The following is an 18,485-nucleotide window of genomic DNA, read 5'->3' on the forward strand; positions in this document are numbered from 1 at the left end:
TAGTAATTATGCTGTGTAGAAAATTCCCCAAAATGTGGCAGCTTAATACTATAAACATTTACTATATTACACAGTTTCTGCAGCTCAAATCTGGGAAAGGCTTAGCTGGTACTCCTGGCTCAGTGTATCTCATGAGGGTTTTTTTTTTTTTTTGGTAATTTTTTTATTGGAGTTCGATTTGACAACATAGTGTAACACCCAGTGCTCATACCGTCAACTGACGCCTTCAGTGCCTGTCACCCACTCACCCTATCCCTTCGCCCACCTCCATTTCCACCACCCCTTGTTCGTTTCCCAGAGTGAGGAGTCTCTCATGTTCTGTCACCCTCTCTGATATTTCCCACTCATTTTCTCTCCTTTCCCCTTTAATCCCCTTCACTATTTTTTACATTCCCCAAATGAATGAGACTATATAATGTTTGTCCATCTCTGACTGACTTACTTCACTCAGCATAATACCCTCCAGTTCTATCCACATTGAAGTAAATGGTGGGTATTTGTCGTTTCTAATGGCTGAGTAATATTCCATTGTATACATAGACCACATCTTCTTTATCCATTCATCTTTCGATGGACACCAAGGCTACTTCCACAGCTTGGCTATTGTGGACATTGCTGCTATAAACATTGGGGTGCAGGTGTCTCGGTCATTCACTGCATCAGTATCTTTGGGCTAAATCCCCAGCAGTGCAATGCTGGGTTGTAAGGTAACTCTATTTGTAAATCTTTGAGGAACCTCCACACAGTTTACCAGAATGGCTATATCAGTTCACTTATCCACCACCAGTGCAAGAGGGTTCCCCTTTCTCCACATACTCTCCAACATTTGTGGTTTCCTGCCTTGTTAATTTTCCCTATTCTCACTGGTGTGAGGTGGTATCTAATTGTGGTTTTGATTTGTATTTCCCTGATGGCAAATGATGCGGAGCATTTTCTCATGTGCTTCTTGGCTATGCCTAAGTCTTCCTCTGTGAAATTTCTGTTCCTGTCTTTTGCCCATTTCATGATTGGATTGTTTGTTTCTTTGCTGTTGAATTTAATAAGTTCTTTATAGATCTTGGATACTAGCCTTTTATCTGATACGTCATTTGTAAATATCTTCTCCATTGTGTAGGGATGTCTTTTAGTTTTTTTGAATGTTTCTTTTGCTTTGCAGAAGCTTTTATCTTTATGAAATCCCAATAATTCATTTTGCTTTTGTTTCTCTTGCCTTCATGGATGTATCTTGCAAGAAGTTGCTGTGGCCAAGTTCTCCTCTAGGATTTTGATGGAATCTTGTCTCACATGTAGATCTTTCATCCATTTTGAGTTTATCTTTGTGTATGGTGAAGGAGAGTGGTCTAGTTTCATTCTTGTGCGTGTGGCTGTCCAATTTTCTCAGCACCATGTATTGAAGAGACTGTCCTTTTTCCAGTGGATAGTCTTTCCTGCTTTGTCAAATATTAGTTGACCAGGGAGCTGAGGGTCCACTTCTGGATTCCCTATCCTGTTCCATTGATCTATGTGTCTATTTCTGTGCCAGTACTACACTGTCTTGATGATCACAGCTTTGTAGTACAACCTGAAATCCGGCATTGTGATGCCCCCAACTCTGGTTTCCTTTTTCAATATTCCCCTGGCTATTCAGGGTCTTTTTTTTCAGGCTCTTTTCTGATTCCATACAAATCTTAAGATGATTTGTTCCAACTCTCTGAATAAAGTCTGTTGTATTTTGATAGGGATTGCACTGAATGTGTAAATTGCCCTGGGTAGCATTGACATTTTCACAGTATTAATTCTTCCCATCCATGAGCATGGAATATTATCCCATCTCTTTGTGTCTTCCTCAATTTCTTTCAGAAGTGGTCTGTAGTTTTTAGGGTATAGGTCCTTTATCTCTTTGGTTAGGTTTATTCCTAGGTATCTTATGCTTTGGGGTGCAATTATCAATGGGATTGACTCTTGAATTCTCTTTCTTCAGTCTCATTGTTAGTGTATAGAAATGCCTCTGATTTCTGGGCATTGATTTTGTATCCGGCCACACTGCCGAATTGCTGTATGAGTTCTAGCAATCTTGGGGTGGAGGCTTTTGGGCTTTCTATGTACAGTATCATGTCATCTGCGAAGACGGAGAGTTTGACTTCTTCTTTGCCCCTTTGAACACCTTTTATTTCTTTTTGTTTTCTGATTGTTGAGGCTAGGACTTCTAGTCCTATGTTGAATAGCAGTGGTGAGAGTGGACATCCCTGCCGTGTTCCTGATCTTAAGGGAAAGGCTCCCAGTGTTTCCCCATTGAGAATGGTATTTGCTGTGGTATTTTCCTAGATGGCTTTTAAGATGCTGAGGAATATTCCCTCTATCCCTACACTCAGAACAGTTTTGATCAGGCATGGATGCTGTATTTTGTCAAATGCTTTCTCTGCATCCAATGAGAGGATCATATGGTTCTTGTTTTTTCTCTTGCTGATATGATGAATCACATTGATTGTTTTATTTTTTATTTTTTTCTTCTTTTTTTAATAAATTAATTTTTTATTGGTGTTCAATGTACCAACATACAGAATAACACCCAGTGCTCATCCCATCAAGTGTCCCCCTCAGTGCCCGTCACCCACTCTCCCCCACCCCCAGCCCTCCGACCCTTCCACCACCCCTAGTTCGTTTCCCAGAGTTAGGAGTCTTCCATGTTCTGCCTCCCTTTCTGTTATTTCCCACACATTTCTTCTCCCTTCCCTTATATTCCCTTTCACTATTATTTATATTCCCCAAATGAATGAGAACATACACTGTCCTTCTCCGAGTGACTTACTTCACTCAGCATAATACCCTCCAGTTCCATCCATATTGAAGCAAATGGTGGGTATTTGTCGTTTCTAATGGCTGAGTAATATTCCATTGTATACATAAACCACATCTTTATCCATTCATCTTTCAGTGGACACCGAGGCTCCTTCCACAGTTTGGCTATTGTGGACATTGCTGCTAGAAACATCGGGGTGCAGGTGTCCCGGCGTTTCATTGCATCTGAATCTTTGGGGTAAATCCCCAACAGTGCAATTGCTGGGTCGTAGGGAAGGTCTATTTTTAACTCTTTGAGGAACCTCCACACAGTTTTCCAGAATGGCTGCACCAGTTCACATTCCCACCAACAGTGTAAGAGGGTTCCCTTTTCTCCGCATCCTCTCCAACATTTGTGGTTTCCTGCCTTGTTAATTTTCCCCATTCTCACTGCTGTGAGGTGCTATCTCATTGTGGTTTTGATTTGTATTTCCCTGATGGCAAGTGATGCAGAGCATTTTCTCATGTGCATGTTGGCCATGTCTATGTCTTCCTCTGTGAGATTTCTCTTCATGTCTTTTGCCCATTTCATGATTGGATTGGTGTTTCTTTGGTGTTGAGTTTAATAAGTTCTTTATAGGTCTTGGATACTAGCCCTTTATCTGATACGTCATTTGCAAATATCTTCTCCCATTCTGTAGGTTGTCTTTTAGTTTTGTTGACTGTATCCTTTGCTGTGCAAAAGCTTCTTATCTTGATGAAGTCCCAATAGTTCATTTTTGCTTTTGTTTCTTTTGCCTTCGTGGATGTATCTTGAAAAAAGTTACTGTGGCCAAGTTCAAAAAGGGTGTTGCCTGTGTTCTCCTCTAGGATTTTGATGGACTCTTGTCTCACATTTAAATCTTTCATCCATTTTGAGTTTATCTTTGTGTATGGTGAAAGAGAATGGTCTAGTTTCATTCTTCTGCATGTGGATGTCCAATTTTCCCAGCACCATTTATTGAAGAGACTCTCTTTCTTCCAATGGATAGTCTTTCCTCCTTTATCGAATATTAGTTGACCATAAAGTTCAGGGTCCACTTCTGGGTTCCCTATTCTGTTCCATTGATCTATGTGTCTGTTTTTGTGCCAGTACCACACTGTCTTGATGACCACAGCTTTGTAGTACAACCTGAAATCTGGCATTGTGATGCCCCCAGATATGGTTTCTTTTTCAAAATTCCACTGGCTATTCGGGGTCTTTTCTGATTCCACACAAATCTTAAAATAATTTATTCTAACTCTCTGAAGAAAGTCCATGTTATTTTGATAGGGATTGCATTAAACGTGTAAATTGCCCTGGGTAACATTGACATTTTCACAATATTAATTCTGCCAATCCATGAGCATGGAATATTTTTCCATCTCTTTGTGTCTTCCTCAATTTCTTTCAGAAGTGGTCTGTAGTTTTTAGGGTATAGATCCTTTACCTCTTTGGTTAGGTTTATTCCTAGGTATCTTATGCTTTTGGGTGCAATTGTCAATGGGATTGACTCCTGTATTTCTCTTTCTTCAGTCTCATTGTTAGTGTATAAAAATGCCATTGATTTCGTATCCTGCCACGCTACCAAATTGCTGTATAAGTTCTAGCAATCTTGGGGTGGAGGCTTTTGGGTTTTCTATCTAGAGTATCATTTCATCAGCGAAGAGGGAGAGTTTGACTTCTTCTTTGCCAATTTGAATGCTTTTAATGTCTTTTGTCTGATTGCTGAGGCTAGGACTTCCAATACTATGTTGAATAGCAGTGGTGAGAGTGGACATCCCTGCCGTGTTCCTGATCTTAGGGGAAAGGCTCCAAGTGCTTCCCCATTGAGAATGATATTTACTGTGGGCTTTTCGTAGATGGCTTTTAAGATGTCGAGGAATGTTCCCTCTATCTCTACACCCTGAAGAGTTTTGATCAGGAATGGATGCTGTATTTTGTCAAATGCTTTCTCTGCATCTAATGAGAGGATCATATGGTTCTTGGCTTTTCTCTTGCTGATATGATGAATCACATTGATTGTTTTATGAGTGTTGAACCAGCCTTGCATCCGGGGGATAGATCCCACTAGGCCATGGTGAATAATCTTCTTAATGTAATGTTGGATCCAATTGGCAAATATCTTTTTGAGAATTTTTGCATCCATGTTCATCAGGGATATTGGTGTATAATTCTCATTTTTGGTGGGGTCTTTGTCTGGTTTTGGAATTAAGGTGATGCTGGCCTCATAGAACGAGTTTGGAAGTACTCCATCTCTTTCTCTCTTTTGGAACACCTTTAGTAGAATAGGTATTGTTTCTCCTTTAAACATTTGATAGATTCCCCTGTGAAGCCATCTGGCCCTGGACTTTTGTGTCTTGGGAGGTTTTTGATGACTGCTTCAATTTCCTCCCTGGTTATTTTCCTGTTCAGGTTTTCTATTTCTTCCTGTTCCAGTTTTGTTAATTTGTGATTTTCCAGAAATGTGTCCATCTCTTCTAGATTGCCTAATATACTGGCATACACCTGCTCATAATACGTTTTTAAAATCGCTTGCATTTCCTTGGTATTGGTTGTGATGTCTGCTTTTTCATTCATGATTTTATTAATTAGAGTGTTTTCTCTTTTGTGTTTAATAAGGGTCGCTAGGGATTTATCTATCTTATTAATTCTTTCAAAGAACCAGCTCCTGGTTTTTTGATCTGTTCCACAGTTCTTCTGGTCTCTATTTCATTGACTTCCACTTGAATCTTTATTAACGCTCTTCTTCTGCTTCGTGTAGGTTTTATTTGCTCTTCTTTCTCAGTTCCTTCAGGTGTAAGGTTAGCTTGTGTATTTTAGGTTTTTCCAAGTTTTTGAAGGATGCTTGCGATATATTTCCCTCTTAGGACTGCTTTTGCTGTATCCCAAAGATTTTGAACAGTTGTATCTTCATTTTCATTAGTTTTCATGAATCTTTTTAATTTTTCTCTAGATCCTGGTTGACCCATTCAACTTTGAATAGGATGCTCTTTAACCTCCAGGTGTTTGAGTTTCTTCCAGAATTCTTCTTGTGATCGAGTTCTAGTTTCAATGCATTGTGGTCTGAAAATATGCAGGGGACAATTCCATTCTTTGGTATTGGTTGAGACCTGATTTGTGACCCAGCATGTGGTCTATTCTGGAGAAAGTTCCATGTGCACTTGAGAAGAATGTGTATTCAATTGCATTTGGATGTAAAGTTCTGTAAATATCTGTGAAATCCATCTGGTCCAAGTTATCATTTAAAGCTCTTGTTTCCTTGGAGATTTTGTGCTTAGAAGATCTATCAAATGCTGAAAGCGCCATGTTCAAGTCTCCCTGTATAAGTGTATTATTATCTGAGTATCTCTTTACTTTGGTTATTAATTGATATACTTGGCAGCTCCCATACTAGAGGCATACATATTCATGATTGTTAGGTCCTCTTGTTGAATAGACTCTTTTAGTATGATATAGTTTCTCAACTTTAATTTACCTGATATGAGGATGGTTACCCCAGCTTTCTCTTGAGAACATTTGAATGGTAAATGGTTCTCCAACCTTTCACTTCCAGGCTGGAGGTATCCTTAGGTCCCAATGAGTCTCCTATAGACAGCAAATAGATAGGTCTTGCTTTTTTATCAAGTCTGAAAACCTGCGTCTTTTGATGGGATCATTTAGCCCATTCACATTCAGAATTACTATTGAAAGATATGAATTTAGTGATGATGAAGTTGTAGTGGAGGGAGAATGTAGTCTACCTGAGGGGTTCTAGAGGGTGATCCTCTTGGCTCTGAGTATATTAAGTTCTGTATGTTAGAAGAAACTCAGTTCCAAATGTATATAAACCAGAAATACTTGTAGAAAGCCCCAACATTGATCACCAAAACATAAATGAGATATAAGGGGGGGGGGCAGAATGGGAATGAGGAATCTCACAGAATGAACCAGCACGGTATACCACTTGGTTCTGGGTGCATACCTGTCGTGTTTTAGAATGTATTAACTTCCACCATTGTAGAACAAAATGAGGCAGAGAAACAAAACAAAACAATAGAAAACAAACAAACAAAAATATCTTGTATATCTCCCAAAACTAAGTTGAGTTTGTTGAAGGGAATCTAGAAGTGGAAAATATATCTAGGACTTGTAATTGTAGAAGTATATAAATCAAAAAGGAAGAATCTTAAAAGTGAAGAGATGGTAAAATATTGTAGTTAAGGTTGGAAAAGAGAAAAAAGGAAATTTATAGTCTTATATAAAAACGAGTTGTACTGGAAAAAGAAAAAAGTAGGAGGAGTACCCTCTGGTTTTATATACTGTAAATTCCTGTACTTCCCCTGGAACTTTCCAGCGCTGCTTGGTCAATAACTTGCTTTTCCCCTGTCCTTCCAGCTGGTCTTCTGGGGGAGGGGCCTGCTGTTTTGATTCTCAGGTGTGTGCACCTGAGGGAGCTGCCATGCCTCTTGAGTATCAGAGGGGTTTATCACGGGGTAAACTGCTCAGTGGTAGCAGTTTACCCCGTGAGGCCTCTGTTCCCTGGTGGCCCCGACCCTCCCAGGCATAGGGGGGATACAAGGAGGAATGACAACACTGGCGTCAGCCAGCTCTCCAGCTCTGGAGTCAGCTCCAGCAGTAACTACCACAGTCCCAGTCAACCCTGGCCTTGATGCTCCCCGACGGCGTGGGGGCACTGATGTGCTCAGCTTGGGGGCACCTGGCGGCAAGGGAGTCCTCGCTGTCCTGTGCCCTCCCTACCTCTGCCTGTCCCTGGAGGAGCGCAGGATCCTGGGCTGTGCCTGCTTGGCGCCCTGGGATCTGTGGCCTGTGCTGCTGGAATCATGTTCCCGGGCACGTCTTCCTAAGGCAGCAGGGCACAGACCCCTCCCTCCATCTGGAGCCGCCCGCCTAAGCCACAGGCTTCTCACAGATGCCCCTCCGGGTGCGCACTCCAGCCCTTTACAGATATCCGCCCAGTTTGTGGCACTCTTTCCTGGGGTGCACTGCCCCTATTAGTGACTCCAGGAAACTGGAGGCTCCACTGTCCCTTCTGCGATTCTGCTCCATTTCCCTACTAAGCGCCTTTCTGACTGGAAAGAATCCGGTGCAGATGTTTTAAAGTTCCTGCTTCTCTGAGGCTGGGCTTTCCTGTCTGGGGGCTTTCGCCCTCAGGCTTTAGCCTGGCTCCTTGTGGTGCGCCTCCCCCACTTGATTCTTTTTTATTTTTTTTCTGCCTTCCTACCTTGTTAGAAGCGAAACCCCTTCTCTCTTTGGCACTCCAGCTGTTCTCTCTTTAAATCTCAGGTCAAATTCGTAGGTTCTCAGGATGGTTTGAAAGTTACCTGGGTAAGTTGGTGGGGCAGATGAGTTGAGGACCCCTACTCCTCCGCCATCTTGACCCGCCCCTCATGAGGTTTTTCTCAAGAAGTCAGTCAGACCTACATCCATCTGAAGACTTGATAGGGACTCAATGGCCCACGTATAAGATGACCGTCTCACAGGGCTGTTGGCAGGAGGCCTTGGTTCCATGTCTCCACTGGGCTATTGGGTATGACATGGCAGCTAGCTTCCCTCAGCTTCCTTCAGGTCCAAGAGAGGAAGGACCTGCTCTCTAAAGTTGTACACCATCACTCCTACTTCATTTTATTTCTTAGAAGCAAGTCACTAAGTCCATCTCATACTTAAAGTGGAGGGGTTTAAGGCCCACCTTTTAAAGGGAGGAGCATCCAAGAATTCATGTTCATATTCTAAAACCACCAGCACATACACACATATCCATTTATACCTTGGTTTCTCACAGGTGCCCTGTCAACATCTCCCCAGGGTCTCCATATTGGGGAAGATGGGTTCAGGAAGGACTTTTCTTTATTAATGGGAATGGCACATGATATCATCAGAGGTCTTACAACCTATAAACACTATCTTTTTAGAAATTTAGATTACATGTCCCTAAATATATATTTCATTAAGCACAGGTTTCATTTCTCTAGGATGAGTAACAATTATTGTTTTAAAGATTTATTTATCTATTCATGAGAGACACAGAGAGAGGCAGAGACATAGGCAGAGGGAGAAGCAGGCTCCCTGTGGGGAGCCTGATGTGGGACTCAATCCCAGAACTCTGGGATCACGGCCTGAGCCAAAGGCAAATGCTCAACCACTGAGCCACCAAGGTGCCCTGCCTGAGTAAAAGTTATTATAAAAAAATTCTGAAGGATAAAAAATTTAATTCAAAAACCACAAAGGCTAAAATATTAAGAATGAAATATAAATAATAAACTTAATTGATTTCCCTTTTACTAAACACTGTGGAAATGCTTTGTTATTTAGTTTCATAACTGTCATTTAGTTTTATTTTTTCAAAGATTTATTTATTTAATTTAGAAAGAGAGAGCAGGGAGAAGGGGTTGTTCAGAGGGCGAGGGAGAAAGAATCTTAAGCAGACTCTGTGCTAAGCATGGAGCCAGAGGTGGGGCTTGATCTCACCACCCTGAGATCACTGCCTAAGCCAAAATCAAGAGTCAGACACTTAACTGTGCCACCTAGGAGCTCCCATAACTCTCATTTTAAACTTTATGTACCACTCAATTCACCTCGGTTGCCACCTCTTGCCTAAGTGCAACCTCTAGAAAAAAGAAAAGAGAAATATTTAGACAAAACAACAAGCTCTTTGAAATTAGACAGATTTGGGATTTAATTCTAATACCTGCCATCTACTGCTACCCAACATTGTAAACTATAAAAATCCCCACTACTCTTCTTTATAGAGGAATAAATAAACACATAAAGCAACTAGTGCAGTGACTAATAAAGAGCAAACTCAAAGACACCAGCTATAATTAATGTCATTGTTGTTCAATAAAAGAAAAGAGCATTGTTTTTAGATTTGAGCTTTAGACATTTGCCACACATTTTCTCAGAGGTCTACATTCCTCTTTTCTTGTCAAAAACATTTAGTCCCAGAGAAATTAAGTGACTCATTTTCTTGTGGATACTACTTTCTAATTTCCCACTTGAACCCCCAGCCTATATTTCCACTCTACCTCCAGTTATTACAAACTATTCCAAGTTCTCTGAACCCAGCAAGCTCTCTCTCTCCTCCACATTCACACTTCCTTCTCTACACACACATGTTGGATGATTCTCTATTTGTTTTTTTTTTTAATTTTTATTTATTTATGATAGTCACAGAGAGAGAGAGAGAGAGGCAGAGACACAGGCAGAGGGAGAAGCAGGCTCCATGCACCGGGAGCCTGACATGGGATTCGATCCCGGGTCTCCAGGATCGCGCCCTGGGCCAAAGGCAGGCGCTAAACCACTGCGCCACCCAGGGATCCCGTGATTCTCTATTTGTAATCAAGGTTTAATTTCTCCATCATTCCTAATATTATGAGTCCCCTTGTTCATTATCTAACTCTCCACACTAGAATGAAATATTGACAGGAGCAGGGAATCTGTTGTGTTCTCAGCTATATCTCCAAAATCTGAGAGACCTATAGTAAGTGATCCATAAATATTTGTTGAATTAATTACCTGAACCTTGAACCAGTCTAGGAGACACAGTCTGGTACATACAGGGCTTCCACCTGAATTCTGGAAACATGGGAACTGGGCAGACTTTTCTTTCTGGGAAGGCCCATCATCCAAGGAGGCAATACAACTAAGGCTTCAGGCTTCTAGATTCAGACCAGGATGGAACTCTACCTCTATCTCTTATAAGCGTATGACTTTGGGGATGCTTCTCTATTTTTGTCAGCCTTAATTTCCTCCTCTTGTTATGCTAATGAGATACTTGAAACTGCTCAATATTTTCATTCATTCATTCATTCATTCAGTCAGTCAGTTACTCACTCAGAACATACTTATTGGATGTCTCCTATACTGAAAGGCACTGTTTTGGGTATCAAGGGTAAGTCATAAACAAGTTACATCTATCAGTTCACGGTCTAATGAATGAGCAGAAAAATAATTGTCTGTTTATAGCACAGTGGTATTAGGGCCACAAAAAGGAAAGTACTGGGTTTTAGTAGCAGGGTTTGTTAGGAGAGGTTGATGTTCTTCATTTCATGTTGTTTGTCCCTAATATTGAAGTCTGTCAGTTAACAAGTCTTGAAGTCCGCTTCTGGAATCATTCTTCATGTTTCTATTCTTACAGGCTCTGCAATGCTTGAACTGGCCTTGACTTGACAAGACAAATATTGTAATCCTGAGGTTTTTCCCAGAGGTGGTAGATCTTACCTATAACCAGAAGTATTTAATAGTAAAAAAATAAAAAGATAAAAATAGTATACTTGTTTTCAAGTATACTTATAGATTCTTATTTTATTCACTGGGTCATAATCTATTATTATTATTACATACTGTGATGCTCAAATTGTCTCATTTTAAAACATCACCTGTGTTCCAAGCACTATACTAAATGCTTTCTTTACTATGTTTAAACCTTGCCACATACCTATGAGAAAATATCCTATTTTTATGCCAATTCCACATATTGGGTAATGAGTTAAAGGAAATGTAGGAGATTGTCAAGTCATAGTGCCAATAGAAAATGATGCTTAAAAGCAAGATTCCATTCCAAACACCATTCTACACTATAAGAAACCAGGGCTTGGGAAAATGGCTGAGTCCAGGGCTGGAACAGCCAAGTACAAAAAGAGCCTGGAACATCTTGTTGCACCAAAAAAGGTTTCAAAGAAAAATGGACACATATCAAAGGACATGGGAACAGAAATCAAGGGGCTTCCAGTGACCAAATCTGGGCAAATTAAAGCATCGAAATCAATCATGATGGTAGTGGCTTATTACACAGTGAATAAAATATACATTCATGAACCCATACTGAAACAAATTAAGACATGAATAGTTAATAAATGTGGGTGAGAGGAAAGCTCTTCATTGCAGAAGAATCCTTAGTAGTAAACGGGGAAAAATGATAAAGTTGGAAACATATAATTTTTCAAACATCATGTGTTAATGGATTCAGTAGAGAATCATTAATGGATGATAGAAGAGGATATTTCCATAGTCTCCAAGTATCTCCACACAAAATATTTAAGTGCACAAAAGGAAAATATTAATTTTACTTTGGAATAATCTGATGAATACAACCTTAACCAAGAGAACAAATATAGTATCATCAATGATGAAATAAATGGATATCATGTGCTAATTGATATAATGCAATGAGAAGGATATAGTATCACCTTCTGGTCTTCCTTGCAGAAATGCATAAGCTGAATCTAATCATGAAAACAGAAAATCAGGTAAACCCCAAATGAGGGACACTCTAGTAAATGGTTCATACTTCTCAAAACTGTAATGGTTATGCAAGACAGTAAGTTTGAGAACTTGTTCCGGATTGAAGAAAAAAAGTGAAATAATAACTAGATACATTACATTACATTACATTACATTACATTACATTACATTACATTACACTGGAGAGAAGAATGGACAAACCATAAAATTTATAAAATTTTCTATAAATGACATTTTTTCAAAATTTTATTTATATTCTAGTTAACATATAGTGTAGTATTAGTTTCAGGAGTAGAATTTAATGATTCATCACTTACATATGACACCCAGTGCTTATCATAACAAGTGCTCTCCTTAATACTCATCCATCACTCATTTAGCACAACCCACACTAACGTCTCTCCATCAACCCTCAAGTTGTTCTCTATCACTAAGAGTCTCATGGTTTGCTTCCTTCTATCTTTTTTTCCTTCTCATATGTTCATCTGTATTGTTTCTTAAATTCCCTGATGTTTATAGAAGTATTATCAACAACAGTCAGACTATGGAAAGAGCCCAAAATGTCCACCGACTGATGAACCTATCTATCTATCTATCTATCTATCTATCTATCTATCTATCTATCTAATGGAATATCACTCAACTATCAAAAAGAATGAAATCTTGCCATTTGTTATGACATGGATGGAGCTACAGTGTATTGTGGTAAGAGAAATAGATCAGTCAGACAAAGACAAAGACCATACAATTTCACTCATATAAATCACTTTGTTAAGATAATTGGCCACATTTGAATAAGGTCTGTAAATGAGATATATAATAATATGGTATCAATGTTAATTTATTGATTTTGATGATTGTAGTATGCTTACACAAAAGAATATCCTTGTTCTCATGAAGGTACTCTAAGGTATTTAGGGGTAGAAGGACATATTTACAGCTTAATTTCAAATAGTTTGGAAACAATTTGTATGTATATGTATCAGTATACGGTGTGTTTAAGGAGAAGAAAAGGTAAGAGAGAAGACAAAGAGAGAGTCAGAGAGAGGGAAGGAGAGAGAATAAGAGAGCCAAAAATACACAAAATATTAACAACTGAAGTATTGGGTCAAGTAAAACAGGAATTTTCTGTCCCTGGGTATACCCTTGAGGGTGTAGACGGCATATAAAGACACAATATTAGACACCATAACCAAAGGAATGAGTATAGGCAGAGAAGATAAAGGGACTAAGGGATTGAGTTCCAAGGCAGGTCAATGTCAGGAGGTCACAAGGAGAGGAAGAGAGCCAGCTAAAGGAGATTGAGGAGGTCAGAGAACAACCAGAAAAGTATTGTCCTGGAACCCAGGTGTATATATGTCAACTTGGCTTTGTTTCCCTAGCAAACCCTGAATAATATACCAGGAAAGAAAGTACTTCCAGAAGGAGTGAGTGGTCAACTCTGTCCAAAATTACTGATAAGTCAACTGAGGAGAGGACTGTGAGACAACCACTTGATTTAGAAATACTGATGAAAATGTTACCTTGACCAGAACAGTTTCACTTTAGTAGAAGGTGTGTAAGCTCGATTGGTATACGATTGAGACAGAAAAGGAGAGGAATTGGAGACAGCCAGTGTAGAAAACTCTCTCCCTGTGAGGTTTGATATCAGGGGAGGATACATGGTCTCACAGGTGGTAGAAGCAGTGAGTTTAAAAAAGGCTTTTTGCTTGTTTTGTTTTGGATTTTGTTTTGTTGTATTTCAAATACGAAAACAACACCAGTTTGTATGCTGACAGGAATAATCTAACAGAGGGAGGGAAAGTGATGATGATCTTACAAATGCCCTGAGATCATGGATTTCTTTTTTGGTTTAGCCAGTCTAGGTGAGAATTCTCTGATAGTTGTGACAAAAAGAATTATCACTAACCAAGTAAGCAATGTCTTGACATATCTACAACTTTGCTCTTTTATGCCTATTGAGCAGGTATGATTTTATTTATTTATTTTTAAAGATTTTATTTATGAGAGAGAGAGAGAGAGAGAGAGAGAGAGAGAGACAGGCAGAGGGAGAATCAGGCTCCCCCAGGGAGTCCGATCTGGCACTCAATCCCTGAACTCCAGGATCACACCCTGAGTAGAAAGCAGAGCTCAACCGCTGAGTCATCCAGGCATTGCTGAGCAGGTATAATTTTAAAAAGTGCTCTCATTCTGGCTCGGATAATAAATTTTACGTAGTTTGGATGATAAATTATATAGGCACATGAATTAGTTAGGAACATCAGTTCTGAAGCCATAGATTCCAAACCTGGGCCGGTCACTTACAAGCTGTCACAGTGGAAAGATTACCTAATTTCTGTATTCAAGTTCTTCATATAAAAATGGGGCTGTTAATGACACATATGTCATGGTATTGTGCTGACTAAATGAGGTAAAGCACCTACAGAGCTGACAAAAGAACTTGCCAAATATGGTAAATATTTCATAAATATTAGGTATTGTTAAATTTGCATGCAGCGTGATGCAAATTTCCCCTTTACAGTAAAGAATGTAAACTGCTTGCAGATCTGTTTTCCCTATCAACATATAAACTAAAACGTAAATAGTTAACATGTGACTAAAAGTGAGATCATTCACAGATGCATTTTATCATTGGGAAACATGGAAATAGAGTATTTAAGATACAAAGGAAATTTAAAAATAAATGTTAATCAATGGACTGTCAAGATGCTTGGTGTTATGTATAAATTTATGTGTCACCTTGACTGGGCCAAAGGGTGGCCAGATATTAGGTCAAACATTATTCTGAGTGTGTGTGTCTGTGAAGGTGTTTACGGGCAAGGCTAATATTTGCATAGGTAGACTGAGTAAAACAGACTGCCCTCTCCAGTGTAGGTGTCCTGTATCCAATCAGTTGAAGGCTACGTGGAACAAAAAGGCTGACTTTCCCTCAAGCAGGACGGAATCTATCCTGCCTGGCTGCTTGAGGTAGAACATTGTCTTTTCCTGCCTTTAGACGTGGAGTGAAAGATCAAAACTTCTTGAGAACTGACCCCAGCAGCTGGTGGATTGCAACTTAAAGCATTGCCTCTCCTGGTTCTCAGGCCTTTTGACTTGGGCTGGAACTACACTAGAGTTCTCCTGCCTCTTACCTTGCTGGCATAGATGTTGGTCTTCCTAGCTCCCATACTCATGTGAGCCAGTTCATCACAATAACACACACACACACACACACACACACTCTCTCTCTCTCTCTCTGTTTTTCTCTCTCTACACACACACACACACACACACACACACACACAAGCACACACGATGCTACTGATTCTGTTCATCTGGAAAACTCTGACTAATACACTTGGGAAGGCACAAGCCACTTGTTAAAAGTACAACTGCATGACAACATGATCTAAGTCCGTAAAGAGTGGGCATTGTGTTCATAGGACTCAGACAACCAGGGTCATAAAAAAAAGGTTTACATAAATAATCAAATGATGGTTATTCGAGGTTGTGGTAGGTAGACTTCTAAAACTGGTCTCCTAACATTTCCCACCACAATCTCAGATACCATGAATAAGATGAATTATCTTGTGCATATTTGTGTTGTTACATGGCTAAAAGGATTTTACAGGTGTACTGAAAGTTACTAAACAATGACCTTAAATAGAGAGATTATACAAAAAAGCCTAATCTAATCACAGGAGCTCTTTAAACCTTTCTCTGGCTGGCAGCAGAAGGGGAAGCAAGAGAGATTTGAAGCAGAAGAAGAACCTGACACACCATTGCTTGTTTGAAGATGGAGAGAACTGCAGGACGAGAACTACAGCCAGCCCCTCTAGAATCTGAGAGCAGCCCCAACAACATCCTGCTCCACAGGAGCTGAATTCCTCTAACCACCTGAAAGAGCTTGGAAATAGTTTCCTTTCCAGAGCCTCCAGGTAAGATCCCAGCCCAGTTGACACCTTGATTTCAGCCCTGTGAGACCCCAAGCAGAGAACTCACTAGATCCATGCCACACAACTGGCCCATAGAAACTGTGAACTAATAAATTAGTGGTTAAGATGCTAAATTTGTCACAATTTGTTGTGCAGCCACAGAAAAACTGATATCAGGTATTTAAGTTATTACTGCATTGAACCTGTTGTGGTTAAGGTAATTCTCTGTATTATCCAACTTAATGGAGAGAATGGGACATAATTTCTGTCCCAGCCATAACCACATGTAGCTCTAAGGTGCAAATTAAAATAAGCACAGCCAAAGTCACAGTGCAGAGAATTCTAACTCTTGTGTAGTGAAGATTAGTTGTAATATAGAGGCAAGAATGGATAGCTTGAAGTATGACAGTAACAAGAAGGATATGTCCCAGTAAGATGCGTGCCATACTTAGTGTGAAGGAGTTCCATGCTGGAGCTGCCCACTCAGTCTCTGCCCTTTAGATAAGGCAGAACGTTCAGTTCCAAGGATATCTTATGGGGCAACAACAGACATGCACAGCCAGGGGAATTGTAGATAAGGGCTCTGAATTAAACTTAAATAAATTATTATGAAAAAGGGTCCTGGGGGCTCTTGGGGGGCACAGTTGTTAAGCAGCTGACTCTTGGTTTCAGCTCAGGTCATGAACTCAGGGTCCAGGGATTGAGCCCTGTGATGAGCACCATGATGAGTAAGGAGTCTGCTTTAGGACTCTCTCTCTCTCCCTCTGCTCCTCCCCCATCCTCCTCCTCCTCCTCCTCCTCTTCCTCCTCCTCCTCTTCCTCCTCCTCCTCTTCCTCCTCCTCCTCCTACTTCTTCTTCTTCTTCTTCTTCTTCTTCTTCTTCTTCTTCTTCTTCTTCTTCTTCTTCTTCTTCTTCTTCTCTCTCTCTCTCTCTCTCTCTCTCCCCCCCCCAATTGATCAGTCTTTAAGAAGTAAAAGGGTCTGATGTCATAGACATTCTTTCAGGCTTGAGAGTCAGACAGACTGGCTCCAATACTCTGTGAGCCTAGTTGAGTTCCAGAATTCTAATTTAATGTGTGTGTGTGTGTGTGTGTGTGTGTGTGTGTGTGTGTGTAAAACACTTCCCTGATAAAGAATTTTGACAAATATTTACGGACCACTGGGGTTAAGATCCGCCTGTATGATTTTCTGTACTAAGATAGCTGGATCAGCTTGAATGATCCCTCTAATCCCAGAGCCTACCAAAGTGTGTGGTACATATGGATTATCTGACTTTCATCCCATTCCCTATGTTCAATAGCTTCCAGTACCAGTGTATTGCTGACCTCCTGACTTCATAATCAGTGCTGGCCTTTCTAATAATTTTTCAGTTTCTGAAATGTCCTCACAGTGGGAGAAGTTTTGAAATTCTCCTAGGCTTTTCAAATGCAAAGTGATCGATACACAGTATTCACACCTGTAAAGAAGTTTAACTGGAGAAATAAGTTAATAAATATAAGGTTGGTAATGTGATTATTATTTGGTGAAATTTATAAACTTTCAAGAACATGGGATCACGTTGGTGAGTCCCCAAAGAGTGGAATTTTGAGGTACAGACATACGTGTTCATAGTCACGAGGACTCAGTTCTCCTGATCTGACTCCTGCTCCTATTGCGCTATTCTTTCTCAGTCCAATTCTTTGTCTCTTCTTCCTCTTTTCCTCTCGTGCACTGCAAGTGTACCCTATGGAGACCTCTAATTCACAAATTACATTCCGTTTTTTTGTTTGAAAAACAAAAGTACAGGGAAACCTGTGAGGTACTTAAGTGCTGGGACCATGTTTTGTTTGTTTTTTGCATATCCTGTATGAAGCAGACTACATGAAACGTGGTTTGTTGAATTCATCTATTTCATACAGAAACACTGACAACAAAAATGCCCACTTCCAATCTGCAGGTAGTACGGCCGATATTTTTCATAGCAGTGCTGTATGTGTGGCTTTTCAGTCTCAGGTGCCATGCAAGCCCTTCTAGAAGATAGAAGCCCCTCTAGAAGAGGTGTTGGAGGAATGGAAATCTGGTCTGTTTGTCCATGTGCCTCTATATAGCACATAGCATTCTTTTCAGCAGCACACAATATGCCTTACAGTAACAACGCCAGGGGCCTTAGTCATGTATATGCTTTTTCATATCTGCCACTCCTGACTATAATGTCATAAACTCAGTATCTCATGTAAAGGAAAAGTATTATTTGCAAGAGCAAGACTCAAAGTAAATAGACTGATAACATAGCAATGGTAGAGAATATTTTAACTGACGTTGGTGACTTTCAAAAACACAGGGATTTATTTGCATTTTGTTTAAACGTCAGAATATGCTGACCAATGCAGGCAATGGTTGTGACAGGAGTCCTAAATCTCAGGTCTGCCACTTTCTAGCCATGCATCAGGGCCAATATATTTATCCTTCTGGGCCTTAATGTCCTCATTTGTGAACTTGGAATAATGGTACTTATGTTATAGGAATATTATGAAGGTGACCAGCAAGATATGCAAAACACCTGAAACACCGTA

The sequence above is a fragment of the Canis lupus genome, chromosome X, assembly GCF_048164855.1.
Source record: "Canis lupus baileyi chromosome X, mCanLup2.hap1, whole genome shotgun sequence".
Taxonomy (NCBI): domain Eukaryota; kingdom Metazoa; phylum Chordata; class Mammalia; order Carnivora; family Canidae; genus Canis; species Canis lupus.